This window comes from Sebastes fasciatus, chromosome 3, assembly GCF_043250625.1.
Source record: "Sebastes fasciatus isolate fSebFas1 chromosome 3, fSebFas1.pri, whole genome shotgun sequence".
In the NCBI taxonomy this organism is placed as follows: Eukaryota; Metazoa; Chordata; class Actinopteri; order Perciformes; family Sebastidae; genus Sebastes; species Sebastes fasciatus.
Window position 1 is genome coordinate 16,411,716 of NC_133797.1, and position 17,509 is coordinate 16,429,224.

Below are 17,509 nucleotides of genomic sequence, written 5' to 3' on the forward strand. Positions count from 1 at the left end.
ATTTAAAAAAACAAAAATAACTAAATAATTTCTAAAATCAACTGGGCACCGTAGTTTCAAGCAAATGTTAGTCAAACATAAGTAAATGTGCTTGATGGAGACTATTTTCAGCTGTGGATTGATCAACATTTGGGGCTTTAGTGAGTATTTAAGGGCGCTTACACAAGCCATAGTCCGTTTGGTTAGTCTGAATCAGTGTTAAATTGATACTTTTGTTTTCTTTTCTATTTAGTCTGGTTCAGTTTCACAGTATTCAAATTAAAGCGGACCAAATAAAAAAAATAAATAAATAAAAAGTTGCTGAGGGTCGTGAAGGAGCAAATTCATCTTTTTCATCTCGAGAGCTGCCACTTCTAAACAGGGAATTGTGGACTTTGATGCTGTCGAAGTTTTTTCACTTTGACTTAGCGCTGATCGAATGCGCACAAATCCCTTCTCCTCCAGTTTATGGCTTTATAATAGTCACTATTTTTGCTGACTTTTTTTGACATTTTCTGTATGTTCTCTTCGGATATCAGGCAAACATCAGACTTCGGCAGAAGTCCAGGTCAGTCTTCTCCCTCTCCCCTGTCGTTTACCTGTGTCCATCTCAACAAATGCCCGTACAGGCAGCCTGCACTTTGGTTCGCTTTGAAACGGTCCGAGGCCACTTCTCGTAAGCGGTCTTGGTCGGGTTGTTTAGGTCCGTACCAGAGTGCGATTACTGCATTCACAACCACCCAAACGAACCGAACCAGACGTTGATTAAAGCGGACTAAATGTTCTTAGACAGTTTTCTTTTGTATGTCAATTTAAGTAAATTTTTTATATTTATGTATGTGGGAATGACTCAAAATAAACTACAGTGCCCATGTTCATTGTAACTAAGAAACCGGTCACTCAGTCAGAGTAAAAAATTAACAGTTGGCAAATGCGAGTACATTTAGTCTTTGTCGAGTAAATTATGGAGCCCACCCGCCACTCTGGCCGGTAGGAAAAAAATGCATTTTCTACACATGCTGGAGAATGCTGCTTGATTGCTGTCTCATCAGTCTGCTTGATCAGCCATGCTCCGACATTACTTGTTCTTTTATCGGTACTTTTTTAATGTTTTAGTGTAATTTATTATCACACTACAGCATCTCCTCTGCTTTTGGGGCTGAGCTCCTCCAACTATGCTCGTTACTGTAAGTGCGATAAAGTAGGGCTGTGCAATTATTCGAATTTCAATTTCATCCAACAAATACGAAAACAAGATAATCAATATAAAACGAGTAGCTGCTAGCTCGGCTAATAGCGAAATTGTTACAAACAAGCTAAAACAAAAGCTGTCTGTATGTAGTCGAACTGATTAGCTTAGTGTGCCATGTATCTTAAAATTTGGCAAAATCTTATAAACTTAGCTGCTGGCTGAGAGAAAGCAGCCCCTCCTCCCTCTACCAGTGGTAACCTGCAGGCAGTGAGTCACATCAGCAGAGGGAGGAGGACAGAGGACATCCTTTCTAAACTTCACACAGTATTCAGTAATCACTCCATAATTGTTATATTCTCAAACTCCTTAATAAACAATCCTTCTATCCTTCTTGCACTTAAAGGCGAATACCACTGAATCACTTCAAATGTCATACACTTTAGTGTTGAAACTGTGGAATTAATATTTCTGTATATAATTAGTGTTACTACTATTACTGCAAACGACTATAATATTGATTGAGAATCGCATATGAGACCAAAATGACATGCTAAATAGTAATAAAAGCAAACTGCAATGGTAAAAAACAATATATTCTTTTTGGCTCGTCTGGTTGGTCATTTTTTTCATCTACCAGCCACCTTGTCCCGGTAAGCCAAAAAGTACATTTTGGACCCTGCACCCAGTGCAGCAGTGTAGCTTATTGATATGTTTTCTTTCATTTTCGGACAACAATGGAGGTCTATAGCACAGAGGAATAAGTTGAACAAGCTAAGACTTGAACTACACAGACAATACTTGTTGGTAGGATCAATATATTTTCATAGGATTTGTTGACAACAAAAATCTAGAATATCACCATACTTACCACAACTACTGGAATGGTAAAGTGCATGCACATTTTAAAGGGAGAGGGATATAGAATATGAATACGGACATTATCGATTACATTACTCAGCCATATTGTATAAATACTGTCAAAAATATGGCAGCTGCACATTAATTAGGAGTATTGATAAAACATCAGGGACTCTGCTGGTTCAGCAGGCCACACATTATTAGGGAAAGGTTAAGTGCCCGGCCGACATTTAATTTCCTTCCTCCATCTCCCTCTCCCTGTGTCACTCTTCCCACTTCTGTCTTCTTCTTCTTCTTCTTCTTCCACCTCTTTGATTCTCTCAATCTACATTTCCCCTCCCTCTTTCTCTTTCTTGTCCTCCTTCCTTTCAACATAAACACTTGAATCATAATTCCTTATATGAGATTTTATAGAAAGCGAAGCTGAGCTGCAAAGAAAAGTTGGTTTCCCATTGGTTCCCGACAGTCATTTCATGCACACACACATACACACACACACACACACACACACACACACACACACACACACCACATCTCACTGTCATTTAGCAGCATCCTCTTCAGCAACACGCTTGCAAGATGGATGCCCTCTCACACGCATTTATCCGCCAGCACCGCGGTGCTTTATTATCTAATTTTGACAGCCCGGTCCCGCCCATCGTGCCGCTGTACTGCTGCCGACGTTTCCCCCAGGGACAGTCTGGGCGAGGCCTCTGCTGAACCCAATCGCAAAGTGCTAAACGTGCAGCGCAGCTCGAATGCTAATTTACTGTAACCAACACGCTGAAAGACCTCCTGTCATTGCAGCTACCCCTTCAGCCCCGTCTTGGCTGTCCCCATTACTGCTCGCACCAAAAAATACACACAAAACACGCACACATAAACAAACAGTCCAGGCTCGCTCAGCTGGGCTGACTTTTATTTTTATTTTTCTCTAGTCCATAAAAATCTGCATCTTCAATGCTGTCCAGGGTCCAAGGTTTACTGGGGCTGATAAAAATGATGATTTTGAGGGAGAGTGTCTGCGCCTGAGGGGGAGATGACAAGACAAGATTGAAATGTGTGTGCAGCTCTCCCAGTCGGCTGTGATGAGGGATGGCTGTCCGCTCCCTCTGAGGTCTGAGTGGATGAAACATTAAGCCACCTTAGGATAACTGATGGTGGGTTGATGAATGGTTGTAGTTAGCATCATCGCCATTCATCACCGCCCGGAGAATGATTGTGATTCATCAAATCCGCTGGTTTGCATTAGGATTAGCTTATGCTTGTTTTTCACGTCATCCGAACGGCGAGGCTTGTCATCAAGGTGTGACAGCCAGCCTCATCAGACTGTCGTACTTTACCTTGACAAGTGAAAAAGATGTATTTGGGTTTGCTTGGCCGACTTTAAGCCACGGACAATATAGAGGGGATGTAAAGACATTAAATCTGAGGCAAAAGTTGCAAGAATATGTGTGATCTTCTTCCTCCAATAATCAGCAGAAAAGAGCATACTGAGATGGTGTTGCACATATCATATGTGATTCAAGCATTTTTCCTTTCTGGTCTCATACTTTACCAAAGTGAGATAGAAAACTCTGAAATGGACTGTCAGCCCAAAGCCTACCATTCAGCCCATGATGGAGTGGGAAATCAGGTATTTTCCTTAGAGCAGGCAGTGCTCACTGAATACCTTCTCCAGTGTTTCAAATGGCACAGGGGAGGAGTTTTCCTCCCGGCATTTATGACCCATGGTTCTGTATATTACGTCTCTTTGCGTGGAATTGGATCCAGTGTTTTTTAACACAGTAAAATCGGCATTTATCTTAGAATTCAAAGTCGTCTTACCCTCCTCGCCTGTTATTTCCATCGTTTTTGAATTGTGGCAAAGTCTTTGGTGACGTAGGGAGGCAGTGTATGAAATCAGCTCTATCTTTGTTTTGTATTTCTTCCTGAAATGAGCAAATGTCATCAGCCAGAAAGACACGTTTTTACTCTGCCTACTCGCTTCTCCATAACAACAATGAAAACTCTGTGATTCGAAGATGAATAAGATGCTAAAAAGAACATTATTCTCACAAATCTCTATTTTTTTCAACAAAACAATGAGTGGTTTTGGCAAAAAAAATATATTTTGGTTTAGACAATTGTCAAAGCAAACTTGGGGGCGTTAGCCCTCGTGGACTTGAGACTCTTTGTGGCACTTTTCGCCCCCTCCTAAAATCGGATAATCCTCATTTTATGTCCACGGTTTGCCACTGTCGTGCGGTGCTTCAGCCATTGAATTGGTAATTTCATTCCAATCCCCCCCAAGGCTCACCCTGCAGTCCTAACCGCCCCCTCCTCCCTTTCCCAATCCTTACATGCAGGCCCTGCATTTGGTCAAATTGCCTAAACCCTGAGCGATTGTAATTTCTGAAGAGCCTGCCGAGTGGTGCTTTGAAGGAGGGGAGGAAGGAGGAGGGCAGAGCAAGACTGGGAAAAAAAAAGAAGAGGCAGTGATGGCAATGGCATTGGGCATGCAGGAGCTAGAAGGTAGGTGAGAGCAGGGAGAGGTATGGAGGATGGATGGATGGGGAGGCGGTGTTAAGTGCTCTCGTGGAGGAGTCGAGCCCTCCTTCTCGCTGGTCGCAGCCTCGCTCTCGGCGGTCTGATCCCCTTTGAAGCAATTACCCTTTTACCTGGACAAGCTCATCACAGAATCACTCCGGTCACCCCCAGCACATCACCACCACCATCACCACCACTCCAACAACGCTGGACTCCAACCAAGTCTTCAAAATGCCAGAGGGAAGTGGAGATAGTAGACAAAGTTGGGCACAAACAGGGGGTGCACACAAAAATCAAACTAAGTGCAATACCCCCTTAAACTAGAGCCTCGAAAATTACCATGGAGTTGAACCATCAAACCATCATTTTATTACAACTTTGATTATATTTTTGTTGCTTTGGCCAGTTTTTATCAGTTATGATGACATTTTTCTCATCACAGCAATTGCTAAGATCATGTAACGCAGCACCTATAGGTGACAACGAGCACAAGCAGCCACACACAATCAGAGAGGTTGAAAATAAACCCACAGGTTAGTCAGATTTGTTTAGGCAATCAGTAAAATTACAACCCAAACTGTCTTAAATATCCACCACAGCTGACAGACTGGCTTCCTACTTAAACTTTGACCAAACATACTTGGCATAGTTGTGCACACTCATGCTTTTGCTTTGCAAAGAGGGATTACTACACATAGTAAAAATAACTCATGGCTCAATATAGCACTGACGCAATACTTGGGTTGTTGTGGCTGTTGGGTTATTTACCCAAACAACAACATGGTTATTTTCAGGGTTTTTCCTGGCTCAAAATGAGACGGAGATGGTACCATCCTGATCATGTGCACACACGTGCCCTTTTACCGTCCTGGACCACATTTGGCACCTTTGTGCTAAAATGCGGTAGTCGGTAGTGTCTATTATGTTAATCCCTGGATATTGAATGTTCATCGGCAATTTTCTGTAGTTGTCCCAGTAATATTTGTTCCTAAAGTGTACTGAAGTAGCATATCACATGACATGGTTAAGCTATGTTGGAGACTGAGAATATGAACACAAATACTGATATACTAAATATCTAGGAAGACAATTCTACTGTTTATTTTTATATTATTATTATATAATATTATTTACACAAAGTAGGGCTGCACGATCATGGCCTAAATGCTAATCATGATTATTTTGATCAATATTGAGATCACGATTATTTATTATTTATTCATTGATTTTAGGGGCAAAATATATTTATTGCAAATTTACCTTTAAATTAACAGAGAGCTGCTTTCACTTCCACGTTGTGCTAAACTCCAACTGTCAAAAACTCGAAATGTTATTATTTTACTTTGTTAATGTCATCTATAGTGGTTATATATATATATATATATATATATATATATATATATATATATATATATATATATATATATATATATATATATATATATATATATATATAAAAACACACAATTCAAATGATTAGGAAATAAATGATTGCATTTTTATTGATAAAAATATCTTGGTATTAGTAGTTCTAATTATATATTATAAGCTGCTTCGAGCTAGTGTTAGGAAGTTAAACAGGTCATAATTCTCTCTCTAATATCTAAAAACAAAGTTTTTCAAGATTAAATTTGAACGCAAGTGTCTGTTTAGGTTAATTGTTCCAAATGTTTTAAGGTTGTTCCTCCATGGCTTATTTTGGACTTTATTTTATTTGTGACAAATCGTCGTCCACACCGACGGCATGTGTGTGTGTGACGTAAAATCACTTGATTAATGCAGCAGAGTTTTCTATAAGCGTAGAGCGTATTTTAAACGTTAATATCGCAGTCGATCATGTTCATTTAATTGTGGGAAGCCAAAATCAAGATTGCGATTAATATTCGATTAATTGTGCAGCCCAAACATAAAGGTAGATCTCCTGTTTTTGAAGCATTTAACAAAGAATTTAAAAATGATTGTATTTTAAGTACCCCCCCTCACACACTTTAACAAGACACTTTTATAAGACAGCCTATCTTTTTTTTATATCATTTATTTTGATTATTTTACTTACTAATTTAAGATTATATTCTTTTATCTGTAGGCCTATTTGTCATGTTCTCAGATGTCTTTTTGAACATTTGTAATTGCTATAGTGGGAAAATAGTTGATTAAATATAAAAAAAATAATTTAAAAAACAACTTTATTTCCATACATTTCACCATTGTTAACAGATACACACTGGCTTTGTAGTCGCAGTACAAGACGGCATTCAGATGCACATGTTCATCATTGTCAGCTGGCGATATAGAACTATATTAAAATATCAAATGGCAGGGGAATAGGAGACTAATAATGACCTCATCAGCTTTCCATGTTCAATGATTGATCGCGGAATGTTTGGTTTTCTTTAGTGAATTTTTTTTTGCTGTGGTGGCAAAGACGTTACCAGCGGAAACTCTGGGCCGCATTTTCATTTAGAAAGCACAATGGCCGATGGTGTAATTTCATCAGTCAGTCAGTCAGTCAGTCAGTCAGTGACAGACTTTTGCATTTATAGGGCTGGCTACCGCTTTGCTGTGGTCCTTTTCTTCCACTCTGGCAGTTTTGGCAGCGCTTTTCCCGGTTCACTGTACTGATTACAATACAGCGCCACCACATCGGTGTAATACCGCAATTGCCGTTAAAATGACAGAAATCACAATTGTTCATTGATTTTAAGGACAAAATATTTTTATTACACTTTCACATTTAAATAAACAGAGCACTGCTTCCACTTTCACGTTGTGCTACATTCCTGCTAATTAACGAACATTCGCATCAAAATAAGATTTAAAATAAAGTTCTTATTCACCTGAATTCAGTCCATTTTCGTTTTGCCCATCTGCTCTCTGTTAAAACAAGTAATACTCTTCTAATCTGGACTACAGCCGCAAAATTCAGGAAAGGTTTCCACAGGCTGTCGCCCTATGGTGCGCGCACAGCGGTGTGACATCTCCCCTAGAGTGAATCCAGAACATCTCGATCGCCCCCTGGTGGCTGGCTGTTAGTTTAGGAAGCGCTTGATTTGATATGCAGCGGAGTTTTCTACGAGCGGAGCGTACATTTTATACACCAACATCGCAGTCGATCAAACCAAAATCGGGATCACATTAATATTCGATTAATTGTGTAGCCCTAGTGTACATATGAAATTCAAAATTGCAAAGAATACACATATTAATAACCTCTAAATCAAGTTGTAGTCAATATGGCAAAACTGTGGGCTCATTTTGACCTGAATGCTTGTCTGACATGTTGCCCTGTTGGATCTATTTTCAGCAATGACCCTGTGTTATCATAACCGATAGATCTGATGTCGTTTAAGTATAACCAAACTTGTAATAAACCATAGTTTGCCTTTAAAAGCTTTCCATTGCAGGTCCGTTGTATTACATGGCTTTAGACTGTACAGGTGTTTCTGTTTTTGTGTCCACACCCCTGTATATGTATGCTCTGCCCTCGACTAACCCCACTGCATGCATTTCAGCAGACACGGTGGTAAACAAGCACCATGTTGTTGATAAGAAGCATAAGATCATTCCACACACAGTGCTGAATATTGGCTGAATCAATTAACTGTGGATTCTTTCTCACAAACAGACAAAAGGTTGCATTATAAGAATAAAGCAGAATATTTCCAGCTGTGGAGGTTTGACTCTAAGCATGTGTTTTTCTTGTTGTTATTTTTTCATCCAGTGAGGGGTAACAACTTAAGAGAAGCAGAGCAGTTTGCTCCGTTCCAACATCATGAAGATGCACAAAAGCTTTCCACTTGGAATGTGTGAGTATATACAGTATGAATATATATATGCGTGCGTGTGTGTGCGCGCCTGTTTGTGTGTCTGGCTGCGTGCATAAGTGCGTGCCTGTCTACAATTTGGGCTCACACATCGTCCTGTCAGGGGTCTGTGCAGCTAATCTTTATGCACTCTGTGACCTCCTCACTGCAAACCCTGCTAAATATATTATTCCCCTGGGCCTTTCATTGCTGCTTGGTGTCAGAAATCAATATGTATGAGGCGCGTAGATGGGAATTTCTAATAGATCTCTGCGGCCCCGCGCTGCTCTTCAATATCTGCCTTGGACTATTAGTGCCGGCTCAGTGGCGGTGAAATAACCGAGATAATCTTTTAAGGTACCTTTCTTAAGGTGGAACGGTAACTCCCGCTCTGCATTTCCTCCTCCCTTCACCTGACTGCTGCAGATGGATTTATCATTTAGGGATGTTTATCCAAAGTGGTCTCTGTGATTTGAACTGCCTTTTTTTAAAGGGTTTTTACAGGTGCAGTTGTGTTTGATGTCAGTTCTTTAGTAAAAAATATCACTAAAAACTGAAAATCCAGTGCCAATTTTTGCCATTTAATTATGTAGAAACTAAAAAGATCATCTCAAAACCACATAATGATTCTTCACAAGTGGCCACACATCCTTCTCATATAAATATAGATACATATAGATGTTTTCTTTACGTCTAAATGCTTATGTGAGAGCCATATTTTTGTTGGTACATTCGTGCATGTGTGTGTGGGGGCGTGTAGGTGCAAGTGTGTCTGGAGGGATGTGCCACAGTGCTAATTGCCCATATTCCTAATGCGGGGATGATTTGCTGCAGCACTTAGCTGCAGCAGCACAGGAACCTGACTCTAGTTTCTGTCTCTCTCCCCTCCACCACCTACAACCCCCCCCACCGCCGCCGCCACCACCACCTCCCCGCCTCCCTCCCCACTACGTTGAGGAGGAGAAGAAGAGACATCCGGCATCAGCAGGCAGTTAGGGGAATGGCGGGAGAGGTGGAGGGAGGGAGAAGGCGTGGGGTTTAGGGGGGGGGGGGGGGGGCAGGAAGAGGAGGCGAGGTGGGGGTGGAGGGGTGGTGGTGGTTGGCTCAGACAGCGTGTGGTCTCGAGGGAGGGAGAGAGGCTGAAATTATTCTACGGTCACAGGCTTTTTTTCCCCCCTCTCCATCTCCCGGCGAGGACCTCGGTGTATAATCCTTGGCGCTCGCCTGGCTCGTATATCTGCCGTCCCTGAGACAAAGGTTATATCTCTCTCCTTCAGGACCACTGGCCGCTGACCGGAGACCACAAACCTGCTCTATTATCACCACATCATCAGCCCCTGTGGAGGAAAATTAATCACACCAATGACCTTAATTTTTCAAAGATTTATCATGTATATTTATCCAATCTGGAGACAAAATGATAACATAGCGATAGGTCGTATTAAGACGAGCCTACCTGGAGTGTCTTGATGTGCTCATTAACGTTATTGGTGCTTTGCCGTGTTCCTCGGGTAGCTCAGTGTTTCTTTGTTGACACGTCGGCCTGGAAATGCACGTAATTCCACTCATTCGCAAACGCTTCTCATCTCTTTCCCTCCTCGCTCGTGAAGCATCATAAAGCCACGGCCCTGACTGTGAGCACCCATAAGATGAGAATAATTACTAGGCTCTTATTCTCTCTCTGCCATTACAGTCTCTCCTTGGCTCAGGCATTACCTAATCTCGGTGCAGCCACTTGATACCAATCGTAAGCGTGGAATTATCAAGAGATGTTTAGATGTAATGCAACTTTGTCGCCTGTAGGGATGCACCGATACCGGATCAGATATTGGGCCGATAATGACTCAAATAGCTGGATTAGATATCAATGACAATGGGGCCGATCTATTAAATTAAATTCTATGTTTATATACTACAAATATTATATATTGGAATTATAATTCTTGTTGAAGTTTTGACCAATTTCTTGCTGCATTAAAAAGGTTTACACCTGAATTTTACACCAAGTTGTTGATGTGTGATTTATTAATTAAATGATAAATAACAATTCACTAAATTTGTATTTATTTATTCCATTTTGTTTTACAAAGTTAGGAAAGCAATGTTTAAGTCAAGTCTGATGTCGCCTTACACATAAAAGAATGATCCCAATCACTTCCACACAGTGACGCATAGAGCTTATTAATTAAACACTGGTATCGGATCGGTACTCGGTATCGGCCCAAGTATCGCTATCGGTATCGGGACTGAAAAAGTTGCATCGGTGCATCCCTAGTTGCCTGTGTCATTTGGAGCGTTGTGGAGGTTTGGGATTCATTAAGGTTGGTGTTAAAACGTCATTGCCCTGTGGACGGAGGCGTGAAACAGCTCAGTTAACGGCTCAAATAAGGAGAAAATTCCAAATAAAGGAGTGAGGGACATCAGGAATGAGAGAACAGATGGAGTGAGGGGTGCAGAGCAGGAAACAGAAATTCAGGGAAAGAGGGACAAAAGAAAAGAAACAATACTGTGAAGGCTGTCGGAAAGAGGCTGCAAAGAGAAAGAAATGAAGGAAATATAAACATAAATCTCCTCCTGTTTAGTGTGGGGAGCCCCTGATGGGCTGTGTCTAAGTTTGGGCATCCAGGTACACTACATGGCCATGATACCTCCCTTTCACATAAACACACACACACACACACACACACACACGCACACACTAAAACCCACACTAAAACCCACACCAGGCCCTCCTCTCTCATGCTGCTCATCTCAATAATTACCTCCCCCAGGTACCGGTACACAGGGATACACCACACACGTGCTGCCACCGGGGGCACTGCGCCAGGGAGAGCAGACGGCAGCCATTCAGGGGGCAGTGAGGAGGAAAAGGGGGTGTAGGAGTGATGATGATGTGTGTGTGCGATGGGAGGGGGGGCATGTGGTGGTGTAGGAAAACATCAGGGGGAATTGGCTTCTGAAAGACAGGCGTCGTGGCAGGCGTACGGTCTCCTAATTACGCAAGGTCTCCTACCGCCATTAGGAGCTGTCAGTAACATGAGGGGACGCAACCAGCCGCTGGAGAACAGGAGTCCACCGCAATCCGCCACAGACACTGTGTGTGTGTGTGTGTTGAAGCCTTCGCATGTGCCTTTGGCTTTGGCCTGAACTGACTTTTTTTTTGTTTAATTCAGTGTTTTGAGCTGCAGGAGAACCACTGCTGATAAACATATTCACCATGTGCAGAGATGTTGGATACTGACGTTATAATGGAATATTAAACATTTCATTAATATAGCCGTGAGGACGTGCTTGTGACTTGAGGTTTATACCTTTTTCATCTTGTTCATCTAGGTTTGTGCTTGAAGATTATTTTTTCATTATCACCAAAAGAGAATCATGTCTAATCCTGTGAAAGCTTGGTTTCATTTTCTTTCTTCTTTTTTTTGGTACGTTGTGTTGTCTTTGTGTATTTTTGCAAACCCAATCAAGTAGATTTCCTTATTTGATAATAAAGTTAAACTTGAACTTGACTAGAGCTGCAACAATGAATCAATTAGTTGTCAACTATTGAAATTAATCGCCAACTATTTTGATAATCGATTAATCGGTTTGAGTCATTCTTTCCAGCTTCTTAAATGTGAATATTTTCTGGTTTCTTTACTCCTCTATGACAGTAAACTGATCTATTTGAGTTGTGGACAAAACAAGACATTTGAGGACGTCATCTTGGGCTTTGGGAAACACTGATCAACATTTTTCACCACACAACTAATCGAGTAATCGAGAAAATAATCGACAGATTAATCGACAATGAAAATGATCGTTAGTTGCGGCCCTAAAAACTTGACGAAATAGCAGTCAAATAAAATAAAAATATATATTGGTCACCATTATCAAATTCCTTAACGTTCAGTTCCCCGCATGGAAACAGAGGTGTATATTCTGTGTGCAATATATCATGAAATACAGACATGACCATCCCTAATGCAAATCTGGTTGGTAAACCAACACATTAAATTACATTCTTGCTCAACATGCTTAAACACATATTTACAGTCACTGGCAAAGATCCAACATAGAAAGCAGATAGAGTCTGATGACATCCAGCTTTGCCAATTATTTATAATCAGGTAATAATATGTTTTATATATTGTATTTCAATCCTTAGACTGTGATATTGTGGCTGTGAGAGTAATGCAATTGCATTTGTATAAGAAGAAAAATAGGCAGATAATAATTCCTGACTTTGTGAGGGTAATGTGACAAGTCATTTGTATAGCAGTTTGCACCATTACTACTAAATGTATCATTACTATCAGAAGCAAGCCCCTGGTTCAGACACTGCACGCTTGTCTGGTACTGAGGTCAGTGTCCGTGCCATGTCTGTCTGCATATGGTCCCCGTGTGCCTGGCCTGTAGTTGACTGGATGAGGTCTGTGGAGCTTTGTCCCCTCTGATGTTCTGTCACAGCTGGGATGGGGTGAAGTTTACCAACCTGGCAACAAGCCAAGTGAGTTTCTAGGTCTGCTCCTACTGTACTGATCTGCACCTGTGCAGCTGTTCACTGAATCCACAAACAAACCATGTAAAAGGGAGCAGACACACACGGCAGCGACAAAGCACAGTGCTCTATGTCAAAATAAGAAACTTGAAATAAGTAAATAAGAAAAAGAGACTACTTTTGCCAGACTGTGAATGCATCCTGGGATATACTACCACCACAAATTGCACTTTTATCATGGAACATTGGATTTTTTACTAATCAATAAACCTGGCTGTTTTCATGTTGGTGGAAACAATACAATCACTTCATTTATTTATCATAGAATGGAGCTTCTACTAACTTAAGCACTGCTGCATCCAACTTTATATCAAATACACACCTGCGAACTTGCTGTTTTTAGTGTCAACCAGGTCATTTATGTGAATCGTGCAGATCGGACGAGTTTGGGGCGAACGTGTCCATCAAAACTTGACGTAAGCTTTTATTTTCGTAGTGAACATTAACGTGCGTTTTTACTCTTGTCATGTTTGGAGGCTACATTTCGGCACTTTATTTGCTCAGGCTAAAGTCAGTTATGCAAGAATGACTGTCCATGGCATGCAAGAGTTTGCTGTGGGCCAAGTTTGATTACCTGCATCCTGAGCAAATAAAGTGCTCACTGTTTCCTGATTTGTAATGTTAGCTTATCTTGCTAGCATTAGCTTCATGGCGTTTCTCAACTCAGTTACCACTGGTGGAAAGAACATTCACTCAAGTGCTGTACTTTAAATTTAAATTAGGGCTGTCAAAGTTAACGCAATAATAAACACGTTAACGCAAATTTGTTTTATCGCCACTAATTTCTTTAAGGCATTAACACAACTTGCAATTTTTAGGTTGTAGCAGGCTCAGTTTTAAAGATAGAGTGAAGATACTGGCATCATATGAAACTAGAAAACCTAAGGAATCTATTGGTACCAACCATAGTGGTCATACTAGCTTGTCGCGAAGGAGGTAAATAACGCTCTAAACTTGCGCTAAATGTTGGCGAGGAAAAACTGGCATGGCCATTTTCAAAGGGGTCCCTTGACCTCTGACCTCAAGATATGTCAATGAAAATGGGTTCTATGGGTACCCACGAGTTTACAGACATGCCCACTTAATGATAATCACATGCAGTTTGGGGCAAGTCATAGTCAAGGCAGCACACTGACACACTGACAGCTGTTGTTGCCTGTTGGGCTGCAGTTTGTTATGATTGGAGCATATTTTTTTATGCTAAATGCAGTACCTGTGAGGGTTTCTGGACAATATTTGTCATTGTTTTGTCTTGTTGATTGATTTCTGATAAGAAATATATACATTTGCATAAAGCAGCATATTTGCCCACTCCCATGTTGATAAGAGTATTAAATACTTGACAAATCTCCCTTCAAGGTGCATTTTGAACAGATAAAAAATGAAATTTGCGATTAAATATTTCAATGGATTAACAGCCCTAATTAAAATGTAACCTTTAAAGCTCCACATCTAACAGCTGCAACATTAAAGTGATGAAAATCCAAGAATACATTATATAGTATGCAATAAAACATATTTGTTTATCAAAACAATATGTTGTTTTCTTGTATTCTCATCTGAAAACGCTCCAAAAGGCTTCATTTGCGTATTAAAATTACTAAAATGTTCTTATGGGGAGAATTATCCCGGACTCCCCTACCTGACTTTAGTCTTGTACCTTATCACCTTTTTCACTACCCTAGAGATTGTAGGTCTGCAAATAATATTTAACAAAGTGAATAACAATATATAGATTAGTTGACAGACTAGCCCTGCCATCTAGGCTTTGCCAGAGCACCAGTCTGATTTTATAAAAGTAATATTTGTGGCTTTCCAAACACCCCTAACAATACTGAAATCAAGTAATGCAACAACATATTGACAGCTTTTACTGAAGAAAATAACTAAAACAGCTATAATTGCTCTCACTTGCTATCATTTCATCTTTTTGAAAACTGCTTTTATGGACCATTTATATTTGAGAAATGTTGTAGCACTTCAAGGATGCACTTTCTAACAAAGTGCATCATGTTAGTCAATAAGTATGTAAGGCCCATTCACAGTGGGTGCATCTTGCTTTTCTGGGTCCATTTTTTTGTTCGGTGGTATATTTTTTAACCAGACACGGCAATGTCAGTCAGTTGGTTCACCACTTTGGTCCAGGCTGAAATATCTCACTGACTCTTGGACATATGACATTTTGAACAGACGTTAATGGGTGAAGCCTACTGACTTTAGTGACACCTGACTTTTTATCAGGTCAAAATTTCCATTTGCACAATAATTTGGTTCGTGACCAAATACTTGCAAGAATGAGGACGTTAGCAGCCGCTCCTGGTTCCGGAAGTAAAAGTTCCATTTATTTTTCTCATAGACAATATTACGTGAATCACAGTTGGAGCAATTCTACATCTTAGATGGACATGAAACTCACGGTTAATTAATTCGTAAAAAAGATAAGCAACTGTGACAGAAAATATCAGCTTCTTGATATAAAAAAGTTAAATATACAAGTCAGTGTTAGGGCTGTCAAAATTATTATTAATTAAATTAAATTAAATTAATTAAATTATAAGTACTGTATTTTGAATCTGTTGCCGCTCTGTTTCGTACCTCTGACTGGGTTCTTTTCCATAGCACCTGTAGAAATGGTGGCAGAGGCTCATGGGCATTGTAGTATTTAGAGTCATCTACTATTTGAAACTGATGGAAATAACATGATTTCTAAGAAACTAAATTGAGATAAGTAAAACTGCTGGCCATTACATAAAGCCAGTAAAGAAAAAGGTAATGCCTGCACACTCCTCCATGCCACAATATTTTCACTGACTATGTTTCGATCCCACTTGGATCTTTTGTAAGGTCAAAATATTTGAAAAGTGGAAACCACACCCATATCGGCTCCCGCACACATCTACCCACGTATCTCTCTCCTTGAAGAAGGAAGAAGGCGTGATCATGCGTCATCAACGCGTCATCAGTCACACTGTGATCGCATGTGTTATACCCTGTGGTCTTAATGCTCAGGCTGATCGGAATTCTTAAAAAAAAATCCTGAATCTGGACCATGATCCGGATCACCACCGAAATCTAATGGATTGTTCATTGTGCTACACACCACCCCTCCAAAATAATTCATTCAAATCCATCGCAAACTTTTGGAGTAATCCTGCTAACAGACAGACAGACAAACAAACAAACCAACGGCGGAGAAAACATAACCTCCCTGGCCTTTGGCCTTGGTGGAGGTAATAAACCCATACATTATCTGGGAGGCTCCTGTGTTTCAATGTGAGGTAACATTGAGGATATCATTAAAAGAAAAAAACTTAAATTGCAATACAGAATGAGGAATACCACTTATGGATCAAGCAGCTCTGCTCACTGCCCAACTCTGTTAACAAATGTTAACATGCTGACACGCTAAAGTAAGATGGTAACTATGGTTACCTGCTAAACATCTGTGAAGTATTTAAGTATAAGCGTTAAGTATAATTTGGGCTTTAGCATTAGTTTCTTAATGCTGGGGATAACTGGCCAAACATAGACAACCAACTTACTTTCTCAACTTAATCCAACAGTAATGGACATGGTCTCTGGGGTACGTAAAAAGGCATTCTGGGAAATGTAGGATATTATTTACTAAAATAGACATGGATGAGGTAGGTGGTACAAGGTACAAGGAAATAAACATAAAATAACTGCTGGGATGCACTGAACATCACTGATTTATTACACACAGCAGTGCAAGAGGATGTGTGGGTGGAATTTAATGAAAGAGCTGGAAAGAGCATATTGGGACAGGTGCATGCGTTTGTGTGTGTGTGTGTGTATTAGGAAAAGGCTTTTATACGTGCCAATACACTTGCACATTCAGGCTGTGTTTTGCCCCTTTAAGTCGTCTTCTTTTATATATAAAAAAAGAAAATGTTGAAGAAACCAAGCTGAACACAAACAGTTCTCTGTGGATCTCCAGCACAGTGTGGCAGCAGGTATTAGACATCCACACTACGTCACACTGTGTTGTCTACCAGCCCATTGCAGCTGCTGTGGTGATAGCCCACCGCACCCCCGCGCGCGCACGCACGCACACACGCACGCACACACGCACGCACACACACCTCTTTCTCTTTGCCTGTCCCATGTGCCTTCCCCTTTAAAGAGACACACGGGTGGCTGCGCTCCACTTGACATGTGGGCCCGTATTCTCACCTTAGAGACGGAGGATGGGCATGGTTGCACGCTTTGATGGCTTAATTACCGCTGTGGAAACAGGAGTGGCTAGAGAAAGAGGGAGAGGGAGGGAGAGAGAGGGAGAGAGGGTTATGTGCAAGTGTTAGCAGCGCTGATAAGCTTGTGAGGATCGTTAGCGTGAGACTAAAATGGCACTGAGGTCCCATAAGGCATCTTAAATGTATGTGCTTTGGGTGAGGGGAATTCTGAGGCTTAGGCTATTTAGGCTCATTGAATGAAGGGCGTATTTGGTACGGTTTGTGATCATATCATAACTGCACTCTGCTGAGATATTTTATTGATTTCTAATAAGTTGCCGCCTGCTGTGATTTTACCATCACGAAAAACTCTCTTCTTGCTGAATGCTGAAACACAGAAACCCATAAACGT

At 40.7% G+C, this 17,509-nt stretch overlaps 1 long non-coding RNA gene across 1 annotated transcript in view; it reads left to right on the forward strand.

Moving 5' to 3' along the window:
* Positions 1 to 11,862, forward strand: part of LOC141764243 (uncharacterized) — a 46,188-nt gene extending 34,326 nt beyond the window's left edge. The window contains exons 2-3 of the long non-coding RNA XR_012593234.1: positions 8,280 to 8,364; positions 11,384 to 11,862. This is a non-coding gene — a long non-coding RNA (uncharacterized LOC141764243). The remainder of the gene's footprint in view (positions 1 to 8,279; positions 8,365 to 11,383) is intronic.
* Positions 11,863 to 17,509: the final 5,647 nt, after the last annotated feature.